The sequence below is a fragment of the Phalaenopsis equestris genome, unplaced genomic scaffold (genome assembly GCF_001263595.1).
Source record: "Phalaenopsis equestris unplaced genomic scaffold, ASM126359v1 Scaffold000149, whole genome shotgun sequence".
NCBI classification, from domain to species: domain Eukaryota; kingdom Viridiplantae; phylum Streptophyta; class Magnoliopsida; order Asparagales; family Orchidaceae; genus Phalaenopsis; species Phalaenopsis equestris.
Window position 1 is genome coordinate 26563 of NW_018164591.1, and position 12007 is coordinate 38569.

Here is a 12007-nt window from a genome sequence, read left to right on the forward strand (position 1 = left end):
AATGCAATAAACAATTGATCTAATAGTTTTTATTCCAATTATTATAATCCTGCTTGGAAAAGTCATCCGAATTTCCATTGGAGTAACCATAACTCTAATGTTGTAAATCTGCAATGGGGGAACAATGCTGCAAACCCATTGAGAAACTCCAACAATCAAGAGAATTTGAACTACAAACTTATTAGCCTCTTAGTTTCAATTGTAATTTGTAGAGTAAGGAGAAGAAATTTTCAATGGAAGAATTAATAATGCAAATGGAAAGTCAATTACAAAGTCAAGGAGCTGCAATTAGAAACATGAAAATTTTTTTGGGATGTATTGCCACTGCACTTACCTATAGACCTTCAAGAACTTTACCTAGTATTGTTGAAGTTAATCCTAAAGATAAGAACAAAGAACAAATTAAGGCTATTCAGCTAAGAAGTGGAAAAGAATTGGAAACAAAAGTTTAAAAAGAATATGAAGTTGAAGTTGAAAAAGAAGGGGTGGAAAATGAAAAATATAATGAAGATTTTCATTTTGAGTCAGAATATCTTATCAAACTAATGAAAATTATTGTAGAAAGACCATCACCTCCATTTCCTCAAAGATTGAAGCACAAAAACAAAGATAATCAATTTAAAAAAAAATTTAGAAATATTGAGGAAATTGACATAAAACATTCCCTTTGTTGAAGCCCTGGAACAAATACCAAACTATGTGAAGTTTATGAATGATATACTTAATAAAAAAATAAGTTTACAGATAATGAGATTGTTGCACTTAGTGAGCAGTGTAGCACTATAATTTAGAAAAGCTTCCTGAAAAACTTAAAAATCCTAGTAGTTTTACTATTCCTTGTGCTAATAGTGAAAGATTTTTTGGAAAAGCTTTATGTGATTTGGGATCAAAGCCAGTATTAATCTTATGCCTCTATCGATTTTCAGAATGTTGGGTTTAAGAGAAATTTCACTTAATACTATAGCTCTTCAGTTAGCTAATCATTTGATTACTTATCCTAAAGGAGTTATAGAAGATGTTAAAGGTTGATAAATTTATTTTTCCTGTAGATTTTATTATGTCAGATATAGAGGAAGGTACATAAATTCCTATCATTTTAGGAAGACCATTTCTTGTCACTCGAAGAGCTTTGATAGATGTGTAGAAAGGACAATTGACGATGAGAGTTAGCAATCAAGAGATCACATTTAATATTGCAAATTCAATCAGATATCCAACAAATGGAAGAGAGGATAAATGCTTCAGAATGGTAATTAACAACTATTTAAGTAATGATTATTTCATGAATACATTTGAAAAGAAAACAGAAGAAGAATGTTTGGAGTATGAGGGTGAGGATATAATTCAATATGAATCTATGGATGTGAGTAATGAAGAATTGGATTTTGTTCAGGAATAATTTGAATTGTTAGCTCCTACGGATAATAATAAAAATTTGATTTAAGCAATAAATATTTCAACAAAAGGAAGAGAGAATGAATGCTTCATAATGGAAATAAACAACTATTTAAGCAATGAATATTTCATGAATACATTTGAAAAGAAAATTGAAGAAGAATATTTGAAGTATGAGGATGAGGATATAATTTAAGATGAATTTATGGAAGTGAGTAATGAAGAATTGGATTATGTTTAGGAACAATTTGAATTGTTAGATCCTACAGATAATAATAAAAATATGATTTCATCGATTGAGAAACCTTCTGAACTAGAAATGAAAACACTTCCTACACATTTAAAATATGCCTTTGTAGGAGATTTATCCACATTACCTGTTATTGTATCCTATGAATTAACTAAAGCACAAGAACAAAAGTTGGTGGAAACTTTAAGAAGATATAAGAAAGCCTTCGGATGGACATTAGCTGATATTAAAGGAATCAGTCCTTCGATTTGTATGCACATAATTTTTTTGGAAGAACATCATGAACTAAAAGCTGATCCTCAAAGGATATTAAACCCGATGAAGAGAAGTTTTAAAAAAAGAGATTTTAAAATGGTTAGATGCGGGAATAATATGTCCTATTTCAGACAGTGCTTGGGTTAGTCCAATTCACTGTGTTCCTAAGAAAGGAGGTGTGACTGTAGTGACAAATGAGAATAATGAATTAATACCAACAAGACAAGTCATTTATTAAATAGATTATCAAAAATTAATCTATTTAATGCAACGAGAAAGATCACTTTCATTTACCCTTTTTGAACTAGCTGTTGGATAGACTAGCTAGGCACATATATTTTTTGCTTCTTAGATGGATATAACAGTTATCATCAAAAAATAATTGCTCCACAGGATCAAGAGAGGACAGTGTTTACTAATCCTTATAGTACTCGTTTGTTTCGAAGAATGCCCTTTAGTTTATGTAACACACCTACAACATTTCAAATATGTATGATATCGATTTTCAGTGAGTTAACTGAAAATGATAAAAGTCTTTATGGATGATTTTTCTGTGTTTGAAACTTCATTTGAAATATGTCTAAATCATTTAGAGAAATTTCTAAAATGATGTGAAAAGATTAATCTAGTATTAAACAGGAAAAATGTCAATTCATGGTTGTAGGAGGAATTGTGCTTGGGCATAAAATTTCAGAAAATGACATTCAAGTAAATCCAACAAAAATTCAAGTTATATCTAACCTACCTCCACCTACTACTATAAGAAGAGTTAGGAGTTTTTTTAGGACATGTTGGTTTTTACATGCGATATATTAAAGATTTTTCAAAATTTACAAAACATTTTGCTACTTTTTGGAAAAAAGATACAAAATTTGTTTTCAATCAAAGAGTGCCTTAAAGCCTTTGAAACATTCCATCAAAGTGGATTGAAGCAATCATTTTACATCGTTGTAATGCTCAGAGTGTTTCAAAATTTTTAATCAAAAATATTTTTACAAGATATTGAAAATGCCGAGAATAACCAATACTGATGGAGGATCTCTCTTGCTGAACAAATGAATTGAAAAATTGGTAGAAAAATATAATATTATACATAAGATTACAAATGCTTTTCATCCTCAGATTAGCTCTCTAGTAGAAGAATCTAATCATGAAATTAAGAGAATTTTGGAAAAAACTGTAAATCCTAATAAAATAGATTGGTGTGCTAGATTAGATACTACATTATGAGCTTATAGGACAATTTATAAGACACCTATAGGAATGTCTTCATATAGATTAATTTTTGGAAAGAATTGTCACTTACCAATAGAATTGGAGCATAAAGCTTATTAGGTGATTAACGTGTTTAATTTTAGTTTAAAAGATGCTGGTGAGAAAGAATTATTGTAACTGATTGAGCTTGAAGAGATCAGGAATGAATCCTATGATAATACTAAGATATATAAGGAAAAAAATGAAAGAATGACATGATCGAAAGATAATAAAAAAGAACTTGAGCCTAGACAGGAAGTTTTATTATACAATGCAATATTGAAATTATTTCTTGGAAAAGTGAAATCTAGGTGGACAGGGTCATTAACAATTATAAAAGTCTATCTCTATGGAGTTTTTAATATTGAAGATTCCATGACTAGAAAGATATTTAAAGTAAATGGGCACATACTGAAACCATATTTTGCTGGTCAAAGACCAGTTTTTAATGAAACTATCTGTTGGGTTACCCAGAGTAAAGACTGGGAATGTCGGATTGACGACATTAAACGAAACATTTTGTAGGAGGCAACCCATATATATGTTTGTTGCTATTGTTTATCTGTTTTTGTAAGTATAATTATATATATATATATATATATAACAGAAAAAATCACAAAACAACCTATATCAAACACGGACATTCCAAACATAAGGGGCATCCAAAGAATCACCATTCATTAGGACTTTAAGAGGGGAGGGTGGGGCCGTACCAACTAAAATATTAGACGTTGTGGCCCCAAGCTTGGCAACCCAATTAGTCGCTCTATTACCTTTCCGATGAATAAACTTCCAGGTAACAAAAATAATAGAGGAACATTTAATATGATTAATATAGTAAGCAATTTCCCAAATCACCTCCTTAACAAAATTTAAGATATCAAAGAGAAGCTTGGAATTAGTCTCAATCTCAAGATTATACCAATGCAAAGACGCCGCAATAGTAACAACCATCAAAATCACATGAGATTCAGCTTCTAAAGGCGAGGCAACAGATGAAGGAGAAGAGAAAAATAGAATATAGTTACCTTTATCATCTCTCACAACCCCACCAAAACCAGCACTAACAGGATTCCAACTCCCATCCGTATTGATTTTCACCCACCCAATAGGAGGCGGACGCCACCTCACCAATAATGGTAGTTGCGACAGAGTCATCCTCCCAGTGAAGGGTGTAAAAGAGAGTCGAAATAGGTAATACCAGAGTAAAAACCATCCTTTATGCCACTTAACTTAAAGATTCTAAGAGTAAAGGCTATAATATTGGCAAAAATATTAGAGCAACGAGCCTTCCATTAACATGCTTAATATCGTTCTGAGCCATCCAAAGGAACCAACAAATAATGAAAGGAAAGATTTGAAGAAAATGATTACGCCTTCCATCCGGGTTACACAAATAGGTGGTGGACATTAAGTTCATAGCAGGGTACATAGCAGTACTAAACCAACGACCCCCAATCTTCCAAATTTGTAAAGTGAAAGGGAAAGTGAAAAATAAATGCTCCATAGTTTCCTCATCAACATTACACATCACACATTGGGAGGCTAACCTCAGACCCTTGAGCTTGAGAATATTGTCACCGGGGAGTAAATGATGAAAGCTCCTCCAAGCCAAAAAGGCCATAGAAGGAGTAAGGACACGATTCCAGATACTTGTCCCCTAAGGAGTAGTCTGAAAATGATGAGACGAATGATAGATAGTTTTAGAGATAGAAACATTAGAATTCATCTTCAACATGTGAATGTCAGACTTATGAAGATCAAAAGGAATAGTAGAAATATAGTTAGCAACATCAGCCCCACCAGCTGAGTAAGGACACAGATGTTCCAGGAATCATTCAGCCAAGTGTCAGAGACAATAAGATCATTCTTGATATCCTCCACAGGAGAAAACTCGACATGAGACCAGGAATCATGCCAAAAGGATACATTTCCGCACCCCAAATCCCAAAAAATGAATTCCTTGGCCCATTCTCTGACTTGAAGGAGCCGCTTCTGTAATCTAGAGTCACCTATCCTCCACCTAATAGAAGTCGGATGATAATGTTAGAATACTTTTCATGTAAGTAAATATCCCATAAAGAGTTACCTTTCCGGAAAGTGAGCCAGTGCTTAAATAAATTAATATCAGCAGTGTGATGGAGGTTTTTGAACCCCAAACCACATGCATCAACAGGTTTACAAACCTCCTTCCAAGAGCACCACCGCCCACCCGAATGATTACCCGCCCACAAAAAATTATTAAAACACCTTTCCAAAATCTTTTGTGTGCTTTTCTTAATGTGTATGACTTGTAAAACATACAAAGACATACTTTGCACAATTCTCCTAAGCACGGTAATATGACCCTCAAATGACAGAAGCTTACTTTTCCAATCTAACATCCGTTTTTTTTATTTTCTCCACAACTTCATCCAATTGAGTCTGTCTAATCCGACCATTGAGTAAATGGACTCCCAAATATTTAATAGGGGGAGCCGAAATAGAGAAATGAGTAAAATTAGACGCCCAAGTAGCAATACTTTGATTGACAAATTTACCAAAATAAAGATGGCATTTAGTAACATTAAATTGAAGCCCCAAAATAAATTGAAACTCTTCCAAAATTCGATGGATCTTCTTGATAGAATATTTAGAAGCATTAGAGAATAACACCACATCATCAGCATAAGCTAAATGAGAAATAAGCACGTTAGCTTTGTTATCGAATTGAAGCTTAGGCAAATTGGTAAAGTTATAATTGATAAGTTGGGAGAAATAGTCAAAAACCAGAATAAAAATAGTTGGCGAAAGCGGGTCTCCCTGCTTAATGCCACTACCAGGATTAAATAAGCCATGGAGCTCACCATTAATAAGAATGTTATACTCATTGGAGATAAGCCAATTATTAATTATATGACAAAAGGATGAAGAGAACCCTCTAACTTTAAGCACCCCCAAAATAAACATCCAATTTAGAGAGTCGTAAGCTTTGTGAATGTCAAGCTTAACAATCATATTATCATCCCGACACTTCTTATCAATATCCAAAAGTAATTCTTGGGCAAGCAAAATATTGTCGATAATACCCCAACCTTGATTGAAAGCGGATTGGTTTGAAGATATAATCCGATTTAAATGGGGTTGGAGGCGTTTAACAACAATTTTGCTAATCACCTTAGAAATAATCAAAGTAAGAGATATCGGGCGAAAGTGCTCCCAACTAGTTTAATGGGTTGAATTGGGAATCAGAACCATAGTGGCAGCAGAGAAATACTTCCCCGGAATCTCACCCTTGAAGAAATTCTGGATGGCTTGCACCACATCGTTCAAAATAATATTCTAACATTTAATATAAAAATCAGAGGTGAAACCGTCTGGTCCAGTCCAGGAGCTCTATTATAATTAATTTCAGAATATATATATATCGGGGAGCCTGGTTCGATTAGGTTATCTCGGATCCCTCAGTTGCCTGAATAAAGCAGGCGAAAGTTCGAACACTGCGACAACAAGAGGCGGCACTCCTCTCAACCGGCAATGGCTGTAGCTACCCCAAGGGGGCACCTCGAGGACCGAATTAGCCCTAGGGTTTGGATCTATCTGTTTCTCGTCACGCTTCAGTATGAGGCTCAACCGCTGTTCTCAAAGCGATTTGCGGGTCTTTTTTGCATTGATTCTCCTAGCGAAGGAAGGTAGCTTCAAGAAGTTATTCGGTCATTGGACTTTAATAGGCTCACTGACTGATTCAGGCCTTCCAGCAACTATATATGCATTGCAGAATAGCCTCTTGCAGATTTCTTACAGGAACCTGGATTCTCTGACTTTCTCTATTCTTAACCAGACAAAATTATCCTTCACTGCAATTTTTACTTTTGTCATTTTAGCACAAAAACAATCCATTCGACAAATCGGGGCCCTTACCTTACTAATGATTGCTGCTATTCTTCTAAGCGTGGGAGAAGGATCTACTAAAGGTTCTGGTGGGAGAAACACTGATCAAGTTTTATTTTATGGAATAGTTCCAGTTATGGTGGCTTCAGTGTTGTCTGGGTTGACATCTTCTTTGTGCCAATGGGCTTCTCATGTAAAGAAACACACGTCATATTTGATGACCATTGAAATGTCAGTTGTTGGAATTCTATGTTTGTTAGCAAGCTTGTACAAGGATGGACACCGTGGATGTTGGCTCCAGTTATCTTCAATGCTATAGGGGAAATCCTTGTAGGCCTTGTAACGACACATGCTGGCGGTGTGCGGAAGGGTTTTGTTATAGTTTCTGCACTCTTAGTTACAGCTCTGCTGCAATATTTTTTCGATGGCAAATTTCCGTCTCTTTATTGTCTTGCTGCTTTGCCATTTGTCATGAGCATTTTTTTCATATATCAGAAGTATCCATACATTGCTAGGAAGAAGGACTAACCTATGAAGCTGAACTCAAGCCGATTGCGAGCATGCTTACTATAAATAGAGAGAGAGAGGGAGATTGAAGAAGGAATAAACAAAAGGCTATCAAGGAAGCTTGACAAAAAATGGAAAAGGAGCATTGTGGTTAGGCCACCTCCATCTTTGAGGAAGCAGAGACCAAAAAATCTGCATAGGTTCTTTATATTCTGAATGTTTGCAATTAAATAGATTTTGCTGCTGGTCTTGCTAATATTATTTCTTATTTTCTTTCTTTTGGATGACTTTGCATTAAAAAAAATTATGTCTTATTATTTCTTATGTGTATATTTGCTAGATTACCCTTATATATATATATATATATATATATTCCAAAAATTGCCTCATAGAAAACATATATTAGAATAAGAAGTACAACTGCATGATCTTGAGATAGGGAATTGACAGATTATTCCCATGAAGTAAAAATGGGGGGTGTTTGCTATGGTTTGCAACTGATGGCTCCTTCCTGGCGGCGCTGCTTTACTTGGTGGTGGAGTTTGGTGTTGCTGACTAAGGAGGAACCATTGTCTTGGTTGAAGGTGGTAAGAAGGTGGCTGCTTTTCTCTGTTAGTTTTGAAGCTACTGTAGTTGTGTTGGTTGGTTACTGTTCCATTGTTTTTGGTTTTGGTGAGTTGATGCTCTGTAAGTCTATTCTCTACTTGGTGTTTGGGTGAAGTGTGTTATCACTTTCCCGAGCTTTGGTGTTTTATTTTTGGCTGTTCCATTAGCTGGATACAATGGAGATTTTCCCGTTGATGTTGAAGTTAATGCACAATGGACCCAGGCTACTTATGCTGGTGTTGTTGGCAAAGGACAGGATATTCCTAAATCATTTGAACATTTAGTTTTCCCTCAAGCAATTCATGATGCTGCAGCTGGAAAAGGGACTTGTCCCTATGTCAACCATCTTGGATTAAAAGAAGGTGAACCAGCTATTCTGTTTACTCCTAGGGAAATCCAATCACTCAATGAAACAGTTAAATTTACTTTAATTGGTAAATTTCAATTTGGGCATCCAAAGATGGACTATGTTAGGAAATTTTTTGAAGAGATGAATCTTACTGGAGCTTGGAAGCTTGGTCTAATGGATGGCAGACATTTGCTCATCAAATTATCAAATGAATAAAACTATGCAAGAATTTTTGCTAAACTATCTCTTCTGATTGCTGGAACTTCTATGAAATTAATTAAATGGACTCCTGGTTTTGATCCAAGCAAGGAGCCTCCAATTGTCCCCATGTGGTTCAAACAGCCTAACCTTTCAATTCAGTTTTATCACCAAAATATGTTGTTCAATATTGGTCGTATACTTGGCTGTCCATTGAAGGTGGATGCTCCAACTTATAACTTGGCTCAACCTGCTGGGCTAGAATTTTGGTAAAAAGAGATATAACCCTGCCTGATGTGAAAAGCGTCTGGATTGGAACTGAAGATGAGGGATTTTGGCAAAGCATTGTGGTGGAACAAAGACCTCACTATTTCCCTCATTGTAGAATGTTTGGCCAAAATTTAGAGAAATGCTATAGACTTCACCCACCTTCCAGGAAAGCTGTTGGCCCTCATAAGGGAAGTGCTGCTACTCATATGGGGACTGGTTCATTTCTTGAGAAAGGAGGCAATTCAGGAGATCAAATCATACCTCCATCTACAAGTATTGAAGAGGTGGTTCAACCAAATATGCTGATCAATTCCATGGTGACGGGATTGCTCGGGGTATCAATCAAACAACAACATCCATTGATAATCACATGTTGGTGGAGAGAGATGGAGGTTGTTTGTAATGAAGAAAGACAATTGGATACTAACCCTCATAAGGTTGATAACCCTACCATTAATACTTTAACAAATGTGCTTACTAAGGAATGGCAAGTTCATAGAAGTAGTAAAAAGAAGAAAGGCAAGATGGAGCTAAAGCAACTTCAGGAAGTTCAATCTCTGGATGGACCTTCTACTAATCAGCAAAATGATCTTTATCCCAAAATTAGAGAAAAAGGGAGAACATTTTCACAATGATTAAATTTCTGTGTTGGAATATAAGAGGTATAGCTCACCCATCATCTCTCAAGATATTAAAAAATCTAGTTAGAACTCATAAAATTTGGTGTTTTGCTATTTTGGAACCTTTGGTCACTAAGCACCCTCATAAAATTTTGAGAAAATTCCCTAAATTTACCCATTTTGCCAATTCTAATAATAAAATATGGATCTTTGCTAGAGCTGAATTATAGTGGTCTGTCCTGCATAATCATTGCTAGAGCTAAAGATTTTAATTGTGTTACTTCTCTTGCTAAGAGAAGAGGTGGAAGAACTCCTTTACTATCTTTAGTGAATAAATTTAATGATTTTTTAACTAATGCTGCTTTATATGATCTGGGGTACCAAAGTCCAAAATGCACTTGGAGAAGGGGATCCATGTGGGAAAGGCTTGGTAGAATGTTGGGGAACTCTAAATGGTTGCAAACTTTTCCTTTTACTATAGTCTCTCATCTTGCTATGGCTAGGTCTGACCATATGCCCCTCTTTTGTCAACTCAAAATGCTGCTAGTTCTGGGGGCTCTCCATTCAGATTTCAGAACATGTGGACTCTTTACCCTGAGTTCCTCACTGAAATTGAAATGGTTTGGAGTTCCAATGGTATTGATAACCCTTTGGTAAATCTATGGCAACTTCACAAAAAAGTGGCAGCTCATTTAAAAAAGTGGAACTGTAATAAATTTGGGAATGCCATGAAAATTTGACAGCTGCTCAAGATGAGGTTCTTAGAAGGGAAGTAAGTTTTCTAAGGGGATAAACTCTAAAATAGAATTACACAAAGCTAATGAGGAAATTCTCTTGCAGATTAATTACACTAAATCTTTTTTGAAACAGAAGGTTGTTATAACCAAATTCATAGAGGGGTGGTAGAAACTCTAGTTTTTATCATGATTGTATAAATTTCAGGAGAAAATGTAATATGATTCTTTCCATTACTGATTCTACAGGCAAAAGTTTATCTGATGCAGGTGAAATAGTCGAAGACGCAGTCCACTACTTTCAGAACCTGTTTAATTATCAGCTCCCTTCTAGATCCCATATTGATGCTGCTTTTTTTTTTGACTGTCAGGAGTATGTGCACAGGTTAGAGCTAACATATATTCCTTTGGAGGTGGAAATCAAGGTTGCCCTTGATTCTATTGATGGGCAAAAGGCTGATGGGCCAGATGGATGTACTGCTACTTTTTATAAGGTTTCTTGGCCAGTAATCAGTGGAGATTTTATTCTTCCAGTACAGAACTTCTTCAATGGAGTTGATCCCCCAAGATATTTCACTTCTTCTACGATTACTTTGATTTCCAAGAATCAAACAAGGAAAGAATGGGGGGATTTTAGACCAATCAGCTTAACCAATGTTCTCTCTAAAGTTATTAGCAAGATTATAGTCTCTAGACTTCAAACGCATCTCCAGAATCTCATCAGCACTAATCAAGTAGCCTTTGTTAAAGGAAGAAATATCACTGAAAACATTTTGTTTGCTCAAGAACTCTTATTAGATTTGGACAAGAAATGTAGAGGAAGTAATGTTTTTTTCAAACTGGATATCAAAAAGGCATATGACACCATTAATTGGGACTTCATACTGGAAACTCTTTCTACTAGTTTCTGGAGAGTTCATCAACTTAATTAGAAGGTGGCTCAAGTGCAATAACCATTCTATTTTAATTAATGGCAAGATCCATGGTTTCTTCACTGCATCTAGGGGAATCAAACAAAGGGACCCCTTGTCTCCAACAATATTTGTTTTGGCCATGGATTATTTCTCAAGACTTCTAAACAATATGTTTGCTAATTCCCCACATTTGGCATATCAACATAAATCCAATATCTATATTAGTCATCTATCCTATGCAGATGATATTATTATCTTCTCTAATGCTATAAAGACTGCTATAAAGGCTTTATATCAGGGACTCAAACATTTTCAGCATGCTTCAGGTATGGAATTAAACAAACAAAAATGTCAAGTTTTTGCTAGCACTAATATTACTCCACAGATCAAACACTGGATTACCCAATTTACTAGGTTTAGCCTTGCTTCTTTGCCAATCAAGTACCTTGGAGTACAGTTAATCAAAGGCAGGACCAAACTAACTCAATTTAATGAAATTATTGATCAGATCAAAGCCCAACTGCACTGCTGGACAAATTCTTTCCTTTCTAATGGGGGGAGAATCACTCTTCTTAAAAGTATCTTGACTGTTATCCCTTATTATGCCCTCCAAATGTTCACCATGAAGAAAGGTACTCAAGTTCTCTTGGAAAGAATTTTTAATAAGTTCTTGTGGGCTAAACAGAAGAAACAATTCCATTGGCTCCCTCCCCCTCGGCAGAAGCCCTGGAAGCCTCTTCATGCTGGAGGTTTGGGTTTTAAGGATTTTCAGCACTTAAGCTTTA

At 35.4% G+C, this 12007-nt stretch overlaps 1 pseudogene; it reads left to right on the forward strand.

Moving 5' to 3' along the window:
* Positions 1–6575: 6575 nt before the first annotated feature.
* Positions 6576–7841, forward strand: LOC110021835 (annotated as a pseudogene).
* The last annotated feature ends 4166 nt before the right edge of the window (positions 7842–12007 follow it).